We start from the raw sequence: 13,838 nt of genomic DNA on the forward strand, positions 1-13,838 counted from the left end.
GTTGTCCCCAAGGCACAAGCCACAGGTAGGTGCCAAATCATCATCAAAAGTCTGTGAGAATTAAGATGCCAATGCCTTTTGAGTCAGAACACACCTACCTTGCTTCAGAGATTTTTCAAAAGAGAAGATTAGTATTTTGATTGTTATTATTCTGCCTCTTTGATCTCATGAACGTCTACTATACTTTATCACTGTTCTGCTTATTTTGTACTTTTTATTTAGAAATCACTCCAACTAGGCATAATCCTTGTTCTTAATTCTTGTCTAGATATTATTGCCCCATCAGGGGGAAGGGAGTGTACTCAAAGCACAGACTTCTGATTTTTCTCATGTTAATGTCAATAAATACTGAGTTAAGTAGGTACTCATTATTTTGTGGACAAATATCTGTTTTTTCAACAACATCACGAGTAATTTTCAAAACAGACAAAAGTAAACATTCTGCAAGATTCAATTTCAGTAGGCTAGTTCTAATTTTTGTTCTTAGGGGATGGGGGAGGAAGGTTTGTTGTTGTTTCATTTTTCTTAAACTGTTTATCTTTGCAAAAAATGATGTGTAAAGTTACTATGTCCAGACAACTCTTCTCTGAGGGCACTATCACCATTTTTTCCTCAATTGTCCCTCTTCTTTTTGCCTTAGGTAATAAGTAGTCCCTGTGCAATCCCATCAGATAGGCTGTTAAAAGATTATTTTTCCCAAACTACACCATTCTTCAAGTCAAAGACTCAGCCTGACCTACCTTGCCTGCAAAGATCTCCCTAACTGAGACTATAAAATCCTTCCACTGTTCTTTGGCATAACCACATCACTATTCAAAGTTTCTCCAAGCCATTAACTATCTGTACAGTCCATCCACATTTTTCATGCATATTTCAATCAAATAATCCTTAATTCAAGCAACTCTAACCCCAGCATTGCACTGTGATGTTGTAAATAGTGTAGGTTTTTACTAGGAGGAGAGAGTCTGATTTTTTTCTTTTTTTTTCTTAGTTCATCACTATAAAGCAGCCACAGGTAGGGTGGCTCTTCAGCAATACACAGCAGTGCTAGGTAATGTGATGATCAGGAGTGGAAAATAAAGACTAATACATTCAGCTGAATTGGAAACTGAAATTTCCATAGGTGGAATATAATTACCTAAGTTGGCATTCTGCCAGGACACTGGGGTTAACATTATTGCTCCTACAATAGTCCTATCTCTGAGTAATATGGAAAAAAAGTAGCAACAGGATTTTTTAATTGAACCAGTGTGAACCCAACTACAGTAGGTTTCAGTCCAATTAAAATTGACAACCCAGTGAAGCGGATACACATAACACAGAGATAAATATAGAAAATCTGAGTTGTTCTCTTTTTCTTTGTCTTCTCCTCTTGGTGTGTAGGGGTTTTTTCCTGCTGGATATTTCATTTCATTTTCAGAATCTTTTGATGCCAGGAAACTATCATTGACTGGAAACACTTACTAGCTTTTTGCAGCCAGTTTTCATAACTTAAAATAAAGATGGAAAAATACATCCTTCTAAATGTTTCAGCATTGCATTTCTTTCCTTTTCTACAGCTCACAGTATTAAAATTACATTGGCTGTGCAGCAGAAGATTAGAAAGAGCAACAGCTTTTAACCTTTAATAGTAAATGATGCTGAAGTCACTAGATCTGTCTTTGAAGCACACAAAGTGCATGCATTATCAATTGAAAACCTGGAGCTCACCTTCAAGCTAACTCCTGAAAGACAAAACTACTTCCTTTTCTCTTTTCTTTTTCTTTTTTTTTTTTCTTTTGGAAAAACTTAAATCCTTGAAATGGTATAAAATATATTGCACTGTTTGCTCCTGGTTCTGTATGCTTTAGTCACATGAGTATGTTTTTCTCAGACCATGCAAACAGCCACCGAGGTCAGTGGGACTCCTGGGGAATTACTATTCCCTATCTGGCAGAGGTGTTGTATGGCACACTTCATTAGTGCTCTGAAGCACTCTGAGAGCCCTAGATAACAGCTGCTATATGTTGTAATAAAATACAACTATTCATTATTACTGAAGAGCTAAACCATGTCTGTAATTGACCATTTCTAGATTCTTTTCTGAAGTTATTTGGTTTGGAGATACACCTCAAAATAAATCTGTTATTTAATAGAATGAAGAAAGTAAAGCAGCAACGGGGTTGTTTTAAAAGCAAAACAGAAGAAGGCTCCCCTGGGCTGTATCCTATTGACCTCTAGTTCCATTATTGTTTCTGAAATGTTTTTCCATTTAAGGCATTGCCACCGAGTCCTTCCCAGGAAGCTCTGGGAAAGGATATAAACTGAGGTCTCTACTAAGCTTGTAAGTAACATCTCTGAAAATGGAGGGTTGATTTATTTACTGACAGCCAGGTAAAAGGGGGGAAAACCCTCCAGGCTTTAGTTGTGAATCTTTATAATACAATAAATGGTGCCATCTACTGGCTCTCTTTTGCTTTTGCCCAGTGTCACAATTTGATTGTGCAATATAGCTACTGCAAGTAGCTTTAAAACACCAAAGAAATCAAGCCAACATGACTCTAGCTAGCATACTTCTTGGATCTTGGGATGATTTACAGGAGTCCATAAAGCAACCAGGCCTAAAATGAAACAAGAGTAGTAGGAGAAAGAAAAGAAAAAAAAAAAAAAAAAAAAAAAAGAAAAAATAAAGGGAGAAAAGACTGGATTCCAGCAGACATGTGAAACTGGATTAAGGGTCGATACTGAAGACAGTTCAGCTAAGCTGAACCAGATGCAGCCATCCCAGAGGACAAATCAGGGATGAGGCTCCTCATAGAGAAGAGAGCTGCTCCAATCCCTCCCAATTAATTTTCTGTTAGAAAACGACCAGCCAATCATGACGGTCTTTTTTCCCTTCCGCCCACTCCAGTTCCTACTATTAAACAAAGTAAAAAATGTAAACAGCCCTGACAGAAGAAGTATACAGACAGACAATGATGTTATGGGTCAATTTCTTTCTTACAGTTCAGTATTTTTTCTGATTGACAGCAGGAGCAAGATTTGACTCTCTGGTTTATGCCTCAGAAGACCGCATGAACTGTGACATATTCTACTGTTAGGTGCACTAAGCAGTCTTGGCATCTGCTCTGTGGTCAAACTGGACTCACTGTATAAAGGAACTGCCAGAGATATTATTTTTATTGTTGCTTTTAATGGGTCTGGATAATTTGCTTGAAAAAGCAAAATTGGCTATAGAGCTATTTCAGTCTGATTTCCTAAGAAAAAGAGACTACTAGTGCAATCACAGTATCTGGCAGAGGGAAAACAGTTGCAAAAATCCACAATGATGTCAAGTGCTTCACAAAAAAGCAGAGTGACTATTAATGCCCCTTTGGAGGAAAAAGCATGAACAAAAGTTCTTCTTAGCTATAACACAACACCAACAGATGCAAATCTACATGAAGGTGCTCTCCTTCAGTTTGAAAATACGTTTGTCATGATAGTCTTCACCCAGTGAGAAACAGATAAGCAGGAAAGATGGGAATGCAGGTTATCAGGTGGAAACCATCTCTTGACACAGATGCAGAATTCACAGAGCATTCTGAGTTGGAAGGGACCCACATGGACGAACTCAAGTCCAGTTCCTAAGTGAATGGCCCATATGGGGATTAAACCTACAACCTTGACACTTTAGCACCATACTCTAATCAGATGAGAATCAGAAGGGCAAAGATACTCGGACAACTCTCACTGCACAGTCCCATCTCCACTCCTGGACCCCAATGTAGGATTTTGATATAGTCCTCAGGAGAAGGAGTTTTGGAATACAGGAATTTCAGGCAATGCAACTCCATTTTGGAGTTGTGCTAGGAAGGACTGGTGACATTGGAGTTGCTGTGCGAGCCTTTCAGACAACCCTTAAGATGAGAGGCTTCTGAAATGTAAAATCACAAAACACAGGTTAAGAACCCTACTGCCACATGTGTAATCATGACTTATAAAAGGGGGCAACTGGAAACCACAAAGAAGCTTATGACAATAAAAGTGGTATATATTTTGTGATGCTAATTTTGTGAATAGCAGTCAAACCTGCTCTAGCAGACTGTTTTCATGTCAATGTGTGCAAATATTTTCTCAGTTTAGTTTACCCAGTAGCTTATGACTTTATATCTTAAATCCAAAGTTCTAAGAATTTGGTATACTTGCCAGGTACAGGATAAGGTTTCCATTAGTCTCCCTTTCCATTTTTCATCAGTGTCAGATTACTGTATGATTTTAACCTAATGAAGAGGATATTCAGTACATTGATTCCTTCCACCACATGGGGCAGTTTCTGTCTCCGTATGGATGTGCAAGACCAGAAGCTCTTTTTTTGCCAACTTGCTGTCTTAAATGGCCCCCAGCTAGCCTGTGGTGACCTCTTAAGAGAAACAGCCCAGCTCCTGTAAGAAAGGTGCTGGTAATTCTCCAGCTCCTGTAAGAATTTCTTTGGACAACATGTAGCATTGAAGAAATTGGCCACTTGCTGCTGTGCATAAAGGGCACAGCTTCCAGCTCGATTCCTGGCTCCCAGAACAGGCTGGGAACAAGCATGAGCCTAGGCAGCAGATGGGAACATTGCTAATTGGTCTGTTTTGATGCTGGGCCATCAGCTGACAATCACTTCACACTTCTCTCTCAGCAGTGACTTGCCATGTCAAAGAGCTACAGATATGGGAACCATAACAAAGGAAGTGGAAACAGCAATCACTTCAGTGCGGACAATCCCTTTTCCTTGACTGTGCTGATCAAATTTGCTGCAGGATGCTGTGAGGCAGTTTGGATTTGGCAGACACCTTGCAGACCAACAGATGTGATTTGTACTTCTTACAGTGTCAAGTGACAATGATTTTGCATGAGTGTTGTCATTTCTAATGCATTTTTGCAGCTTTCTTAAAAAGCCTGGTGATAGTTATATATGAAGGGAAGCAGAATGCACAAAATAATATGCTGGGTGAAAACTACAGTGGCTCATAAACACGGGATTAGATTAGCTGTGAGTGCAAGAGAGGTTTTGTTGCAAAAGCAGGATTCACAGCCAGGAGCAGGAATAAAAGACTGCAGTTGAAACTAGAAGAGAATTCAGGAGCATACTGGAAACAGTGGAAAATTTGAAAGCTGTTACATCAAATTGTTCCAGTTCAAAAAATAGCACCAGATTGCAGTCTTAATACTATGAAAGACTTCAACTTTCACATTTTCTTATTTTCCATAGATTAATGACTACAAATCTTAGTAATTTTGCAGTAACAATTGTGGCTTTGTCTTCTGTAATGTCCCTACCATATTTTTCAGGCTCTGGGATGGTAAATGACTGTGATTATACTGCTTTAGGGGAGGTACACCAGAGATTCTGTCTGTATTTCACTTTTGAGCAAAGTTGTTAAGTTCTCAGTGTTTTTTAAGATTTTTTTTCTGTTTTTCATTAAAATGAAAGAAAATTACTCATTACAGATCAGCCATTTAGCATGCAGTAAAACAAGGAAAATGTTTATTGAATGGAAGGAGTATAATGCCACAGGTGCCTAAAAAGGAATTTTACTGTCCATGTAGATCTGTTTAATTATCTCACATGGAAAAAATCACTCTCTAGAGGGCCAAGTTCTATTCTTTCATTTTTGATGGATCTGCATATTTCTAAATATAGGAGATTGTCATGGGAAATGCTGGCAAGAACCATCTGTGGAGTACCTCAACAGAAAAGGTAATTTGTAATTCAAAAGCAACTGTTTGCCTTGATTTTTCTGAATGTCACCACCTCTGTCCCAAACACAGGAAGAAAGGATTTGCTGTGGCATCTCCATTGCCACCAAAAAAACTCTAGCAAAGGACACCACTGCAGGGCAATTCTGCTTTCTTAGAGTGATTAATTTTACCAGGACACTTACTTGAGGAGGGGATGAATTCTCTGCTGCAAGTGATGTCCTCCTTGCCGCCCATTCCAGTAGGGAAAGTCTCTTTGCTGTGCAGGCAAGAGGGCTGATCAGACACAACATCAAGCACAGGCTGTGGATGGAGATGAATTACTTGGAATTCCAGCACTAAAGAACTACAGTGGTGTATCTGCTAAGGAGCATCATTCCCAGCTGGAGTTTACTAGGCACATCTGCAGAAGTAAGAGGTTTAATGGCTGTGAAACAGACCATTCACTTTCATGACTGCTAAATCCCCACTGAAGGAGTACTCCCACTTGGCCATGGCTTCAAAGGAACTGTCAGGTTAAACAAACTTGTCCCCAGCACACCCCAAGGACAATTGCTGTAAATTAATGAGGAAGAAATAAAGTGGGCATGGATTTCACACTGGTAATTTGGTCTCAATAGTCAAAGTTTCCCTTCTGTTACCCCTCACAAGTATGCCTCATTTTCCATTTGGGAGAGAAAAGAAACTCAAGCAATGTATTTCCAATCAAACATTTAATCAGAATTCCCGACTTTTCTATTGCACAGATTTAAACTTCTATTTTTAGTATACTAGCACATGTTTTCTAGTAGCAGATCTTCTCTTTCTCATTTGTACTTGACCTTCTATACAGCATTAATTAAAAATGTTAGCATAACAATAGGTCAGCTCTTCTTGTGTTCCATTGCTTCTAAAAACAATGTTACATTGCTGTTTCTCTGATCAGCTGCTCTTTTATGCTTTTATGACAGGTTTTGTGTTGTTTGTTTCCCAATGTACATTGTTTCCACATGCAAGTATTAAAAACATATAAAATTATACAAAATGATATCAGAAAATTAAAGCATTTGGGAAGGACAGGAAAGAAAGTTTAACACTCCCTTTGTATGAGAAAATTAGCACTCTCAAAGGTCTAAGTAAGCATGGTTAGGAATGTCTCTGGTGCCAATAACATAGAAAGTAGTCAAAATCTCTTCTACCATCATCTATTGATAAAATGTAACATGAAGACAAAACCAAAGTAAAATAAGCAAGCAAGTACTTAGGAGAGAAGCAGAGAATTCAAAGCCATTCAAATGCAAGGAAAGCCATCTGCAGCTGCTTGAGCAATATGAAAGCAAAAGTGAGTTAGATTAAATTTTAAAAGTGACAGATAAACACCCTACAGGTGAAACTGCCAACTATGGTTCCTTTTTCCACTCCAGACTCCAATTTACTGAAGTGAGAGGGTTTAGACTACACAAAAGCTGCAGTGATTCAGCAACTGATCTATTAGATCCTACTTTCCAAAAGAAGACCAGAAAAGCTTTGAAATTCTTAATTACTGCATTTCTTAAAATGGAATAAACATCCTCTGTAGCTTCTTTTTAGGTATTGAAGGAAAGGAGTCAAATCTACCAAAAGCCTGTGACTGCTATTAAACACTGAAGTGGTGTTATTGTAATGATTTACTTTTGTAATGAGTTACTTGTGATTTCACACTTTGATCTCCTTTTAAGGAGTGAGGTGTTTCTTTGTTGGTTTGTGAGTGCTAATTTCTGCAGCGCTGTTAAATCATTGTTATGCCGGTTTTCTTGAGCAGCAGAATGAATAATTGAATAATTATAAAGGAGAAGTTCATTAAAACGGGTATGGCTATGGAAACAGCTATTCAGAGAGGGGGGTTGTATACAATAATGCAAACAACCTGTTGAAAAATGGGTTTTTTGCTATCTAGAAAATAAAATCTTTCCTGCACACAGCTTCCCCCAAAAGCAGAACAGGGAATTATATTAACTGCACTGGGATGACTTTCCTCCCCTCATGTTTCTGTGAGCAACCTTGCTCTGGGTAGGATTTCAAGTTCAGCCATAGAACTCTGCTGTTATTATGGGTAGCTCACCAAAACTCAAATGAATGTAAAACCAGATCTCAAGGGTATTGGAGGTTTAGGAAGTTCTACACAGCACTGTAGAATAACAGAATACCTTGCAAAGCCTGCAGCATAGCACAGAACATTAATAAGAAAACTCTCTTTCACCTGGGACTTTTGAGACATTTCTTCTCTAGTGCAGAAGACAGCAAAACATGGGGTCCCATGGTGCTGAATGCACTTGAACCATTAGAGCACAGAGTGAAGGAGTACCTGCAGTGTTGATCTGCAATGGCACCTAGGTGCTGCCTCTCCATCTGCTGTACTTACTGCCTTAAAGAATTTAAGCAGCTACTGCACCTTGTGAGGAAGCATTGGAGGCAGCATGAAGAGAAAGAAGTTCCATGGAAAACTGAGCATCAAACAAATAGCTTAGTTCAAAGAGCCAGTTTAAAAAAAGAGTAGCCCTGTGAGATTCTTCTGAGACACCTGGAGTTAACAACAGGATCAGTCCTTCAGATCTTTTGCACAGGTCCCTGTCACATGAGTTAATAGACCCTGACAGTAACATGGACTGTAACTGTTCTCCAGCAGCTGGAGCAAGACAAGCTTATCTGCTGACCACTGGGGATTTTTCAGGCTTAGGAACTTCATGTTCCACTACAGGCTCTGTAGTATAAAATGGACACAGGCCTGTGTACTACTGCTTTCCTCTCCCCAATTTCTATCCCTTCTGCTCATTGCAGCCTGTGCCTGTATCCCAGTCACATTCCTCTGCTATATTTGTCAAAGTTTACTACCTTGATTCCAACTACTGCTCAAAGTTTTTCTGGTCATTAGGTACTAATTTTAAAAGTCCAGGTGGAAAAAAAGACTCTGGAAATTTTCACTGAGGCAAGTATCATTAAAAGCTGGTGAGACACTTCACATGACTGGAATGCTAAAGACCTTTAGATAAAATTTGCTTAGGGCAAGAGGTGAAGTAGTGAATGATACAGTGGTAGTACTACAAAGACACTGCTAGTCTGTCTATATATCCTGATAACTCAGAAACTAATTGTGAATGTGCTAAAACATAAAAGACAAAAAAGAATACAGCAGAGTGGGAAGGAGGGAAATTATTTATAGACCATGAAACCATAGCTGAATTATTTCTTGTGACTTGTCTGCAGTGAGAGGCAGACTGCGGGGGAGCAATTGTCTTGCCATGGGAGAATTCAATTTCAGAAATGTAGCATGGAGGTCACACAACTTATTAGAGTTTCTAAAATTATTCCTTGCTATCCTTTAACACAGAAAGTATTATTGCTCTCAGTGCAGAGTAACTCAATTATGGTCTCACTACGATGGATAGAGCTACATTAATTCTTGGCCTGCAGTCAGTCAGGGATATCTGGAGATAATAGATGGGATTTATGTCATGTAATTTTAATCATCCACCATGAGTTTAGAACTATTTGCCCTGGACTCTTTCTTCAGGCAAGAAAGGCAACGTGCCAGAAGGTGACATGCCACCCATCTTAGAGCCCTAGGAAGTCTCCTCTCAGCTCATGTCAGCTATCCAAGCGGTATCCCATCCAGATCCCTTCCACAGGGATGTAATATATAAATGAGAAGCTTGCAGCCCAGGAAATCAATGGGGAAGGCCAGAAATGCAAAGGAAAATACGTGGCCAGCAATAAGACAACAAAGAGACTTTACTAATAGTGATCTTGTGGCTGTGGTGGCTTAAGAATTTAAGGTTTGGATGCATCTTACCTTACTTTAGACACCATTATAATAATTATTTACATCTGAGCTAGTGACACTTCACTCCCTTTAGAGTCAACTGAGAGAAATGGGACTTTTTAGGACACAAATCCTGTCATCCTGAGGTAACTATGTAAAGCAGTTCAGATCTCTACAAGTGTTTCCTTCTTTCCATGATGAAAAAGGAAGAACCATCAGATAAAACTGGGAAAAATCTTGAGATACCCAAGCTCTCCTCTGCAAAAGCACGTGCTTGCTTTCCCAACTGCACCAGTTTAACCCAAAATAAACACACTAGCAATTAGAGAAGTCTCAGCAACAATACGAACTCATAATTTGAGAGATGGTAATAACTTTAGTAGAGATGCACAAAAGGTAGGTAATGCATTAGTACTGCACCTGAGGCAGGGCATTCCAATCCTTTAGCAAATATGACAGATATGACAAAGCCTGAGGATAAAATTTTAGTCACAAGCCTCAGATAGCTTTCATCCAAGGGGATTGAGAAGGCCACTGGTATATTAGTGTAAATTTTATGGGTCAGAATTCAATAGATTAAAATTCTGTACCAATACTCAAAGAGAGAAAAATTCTAAAAGTCAGTCATTACATGATGGTTATCCTGAAACTGTCTTCCTTCTCCCCTTAAAATCCCCTGCCAAAGCTGTCATTTTCTCCACAGCATGCAGCCATAAAATAAACCTTTAAATATGTGTAAACAACAGACTGTCTGTGCTGTTTCTGGGTTTATACCACACAAAATAGGTATTTAATTAAGTTCTTTCAATTTAAGGATAGTTGCACTAGGATTCCTTTGAAGTGTCTGGGAAGAGCTAGACTGTGCCATAAGGCATGCAAGAGCTGAATCAGCTGCAGGATGCCTTTCTCTTGGCAAGTATATTGGGAGCCTCAAGCATTGACACTCATACCTTATGTTTCAGCTTTCCAGAACACTGACCTTGAGACAGAACTGCAGTTTCAGGCCAAAAGATTCAGTCCAGGCAGAGTTATTTAAGAGGCCTGAAAACACAGGTTTACATAATATGATGTAAATCTGTAACTAGAAACTGTCATCAGTTTAGCTGTGAGTCTGATCTCGTAATTCTGAAATACATTCTTCATCAATGAGTAGGAAGACAAGGATCTGAAACAGAATAATTCTTATTAAGAAGACAGTGACCTAAGGAAAAATTTGTAGCAGACAAAACCAAATATTTTTCATTATTTTAGGAGAAAAAATGTGCATTCCTTCTGTTTGTATCATAACTAAGATTAAAACTGAAGGTCTGAGAAAATTTGTCAAATTCATCTTTCTAAAAAGCAGATAAAAATTTAAGAATGACTACATTAAACCCTTCAGTTGATGTAAAAGTTGGAATACGCAGCATCTCCTTTTCATCCAGGACTTTTAGGGGAAAAAATCGCATTTAGGATTATACATCGTGTTCTGTAGAAATGCTAACGCTCCTCACAATAAGGATTGACCTTTGAAAGTGGAAGATGAAAGGCGCCTTTGCCGTGTAAGAATACATTTCACCACTGGAGGGAACTATTGGACTTCAGTGCCAGTGTGGGGAAGCAGCAGCTGCTTTTCAAGTGCTGGTGCTTGTTCCACCCCAGAACAGCCTGCCCAACCTTGCTGAAATCACTGCAAGGGATAGATTGCATTAATTATTACAACGTGAAGATGACAGAAAAGCATCGAAGTTTTTATGTGACAGTCATAAGTGTTGACTATATGGTATATGGTATTTATAATAAAATGAGAGATTAAGGAGCTTGCTGCTCTTGGAAAGATTTAGAGACAATTTTACTGAATTCTGTACAAACATTGAACTATTTTAAATTTAAAAGCTACTGAAAAAGGTAGAAAGAACTCATGTGATTTCCTAACAGGAGACATCTGTGTTCAACACAGAGCATTATCCTTTGCTCAGTATTACAGCAACCATTTTCAGCAAGAATTATATTTAGTGACACAGTAAAACTGTCTCTTCTGTTAGCTTTCATAGAATCATAGAATGGTTTGGCTTAGAAAGGATATTTAAAGGGCATTTAGTCCAACACCCCCTCAAATGAGCAGGGACATTTTCAACTAGATCAGGTTGCTCTAAGCTCAGTCCAACCTGACCTTGAAAGTTTTCAGGGATGGGGCATCCACCACATCTACTAATAACCTGTGCAAGTGTCTGACCACCCTCCTTGTAAAAAGCAGCTTCCTTATATCTAGTCCAAATTAAAGCTCTTTTAGTTTAAGCCACTTCCACTTTGTCCTATATGCCCTTGTAAAAATTCCTTCTCCAGCTCTCCTGTAGCTCCCTCTGGAAGGTGCTGTAGATTTCCCCAGAGCCTTCTCTTCCCTAGGCCGAACAAGCCCAACTCTCTCATCCTCAGAAGAGGCACTCCAGCTCTCTGATCAACTTTGTGTCCTCCTCTGCACCTGCTGCAGCAAGACCATGTCCTTCTTATGCTGGAGGCCCCAGAGCAGGACACAGCAATCCAGGGGATTGCTCACCAGAGAGGAGCAGAATCCCCTCCCTCACCCTGCTGCCAAGGCTACTTTTGATGCAACCCAGGATGTATTTGGCATTCTGGGCTGTGAGTGCACAATTCTGATCATAGTCAGTCTCTCATCCAGCAGCATTCCTGAGTCCTTCTCAGCAGGGCTGCTGCTCATCCCCCAGCCTGTGTTGATACCAGGGTTTGCCCTAACCCAGTTGCAGCACTTTGCACCTGGTCTTCTTGAACTTCATGAGGTTTTCATGGGCCCACTGCTTCAGCTTGTCCAGGTCCTTCTGGAAGGCCCCCTTTCATCCAGATGGGCCATGTGCTGTACATTTATCTTTATTTTCAGGGGAAGGGATATTTTTGTTTATCTCAGTTTGCACTTTGCAGTTTGTGGTTAAATTTTTTCTTCATCTTTTTAGGTCATGTTTATTCCTCTAAATGCTATGGAAAGCTGAAGGAGAGGACTATATATGACATTTAAAACAAGCTGTGAATTGGTTTTGCTCAATCCACACTTCTAAGGATGTTCTTCAGAAAGTCACTGCCTCCACATGACTCAGAGTTGCATGCTACAGCTACATTTTTAGAAAGGATCTAATAATTTGGCAACAATACATTGATGCATTTCAGAAAATCAGCTAAGAGTTCTGAAATTTGGTTTTTTTCCCACCCTCAGCAGCATGATGTATCAATGCACGATGTGGTCGTGATTCCTCTTCCTTTGAAGCATCATGTAAGAACTATGGTAGAATGTTGTGCACTTCTTATTGTCACACTCATGCACACAGCTCTGCAAATGACCCTCCTCAGGGACTAAGCAAACAGTCAGAAAGGCAAGGCAGCACAGCACTGGTGCCTGCCTCCTTCCCTCCTCTGTTGTCTGTTGTTCTGTTGTTTATCTGATGCAGCCTTGATGAGAGCAGTGATTTTAGCAGGCATGCCTGCATTATCTGACACATTTCCTCTGCTTCCAGCACCTGAGGTTGTTGAGTCACATGAAAGGGTTTCCTGTGGAGCATCAGCTTACAGCATGGGGAAATACCTCCCTTTATCATACAGCAGTACATTTGCTGCATGTCATGAGTGATTCAACAGCTGTATATTTTCCCTGTCAAGTGTGGAATTCCTCCCAGTTCCCCCCTATATTGTGGGAATAAATCCAGTTCCCTGTGCTTTAAAGTTTTCCTAGGTGGAGGGTAAGACTTGTTGGTTGCTAAGTTTTCCCACACTTGTTATTTACATACTCACTGCTCATTGCAGTTTTGTTGTTCATAGTGGGCAGTCACCCCTCTTGCCATTCTCTGCAGAGCACTGAAGCCAAAAATTCTTCCCTTAGCCCTACACCCATCCTCAGAAATGACTGATGCAGGTTTGGCAGCACAGTTTGCCAAGAAGAGCTGGGAGAGCTTCATGTTATAAGAATACAAAGTCCATTCACTAAGTTATTTCCCAAAAATAATAAACCATTGTCCTATTGTCTGTGCTTACTTACTGAGGGGAAAAATGTCCTGAAATCAAACTGCTACTGTTCAATGTTTTACCAAGAAAAATATGCCTCAACAGGTTGCCAAGATTTGTTGAAACTAGATGTTGTTATAAAAAGCTACATAATTTCTCTTTTTTTAATTTGTTGTATGGAATGCTGATAGTTTAGAGAAGGCAGTAATTTCTATTTCCTTGTTTCTGATGACTTTTATTCTCTAGGCAAGGTTTCTCCCAATCAACTGTAATTCCCTAGTAAAATATTTATACCTTCCTTATATTTATTTTCTGTTGAACACTGAATGTTAGATTTGAGATCTGCACCTGGGAAAACATGTAAGTAGTT

The sequence above is a fragment of the Erithacus rubecula genome, assembly GCF_903797595.1.
Source record: "Erithacus rubecula genome assembly, chromosome: 1".
In the NCBI taxonomy this organism is placed as follows: domain Eukaryota; kingdom Metazoa; phylum Chordata; class Aves; order Passeriformes; family Muscicapidae; genus Erithacus; species Erithacus rubecula.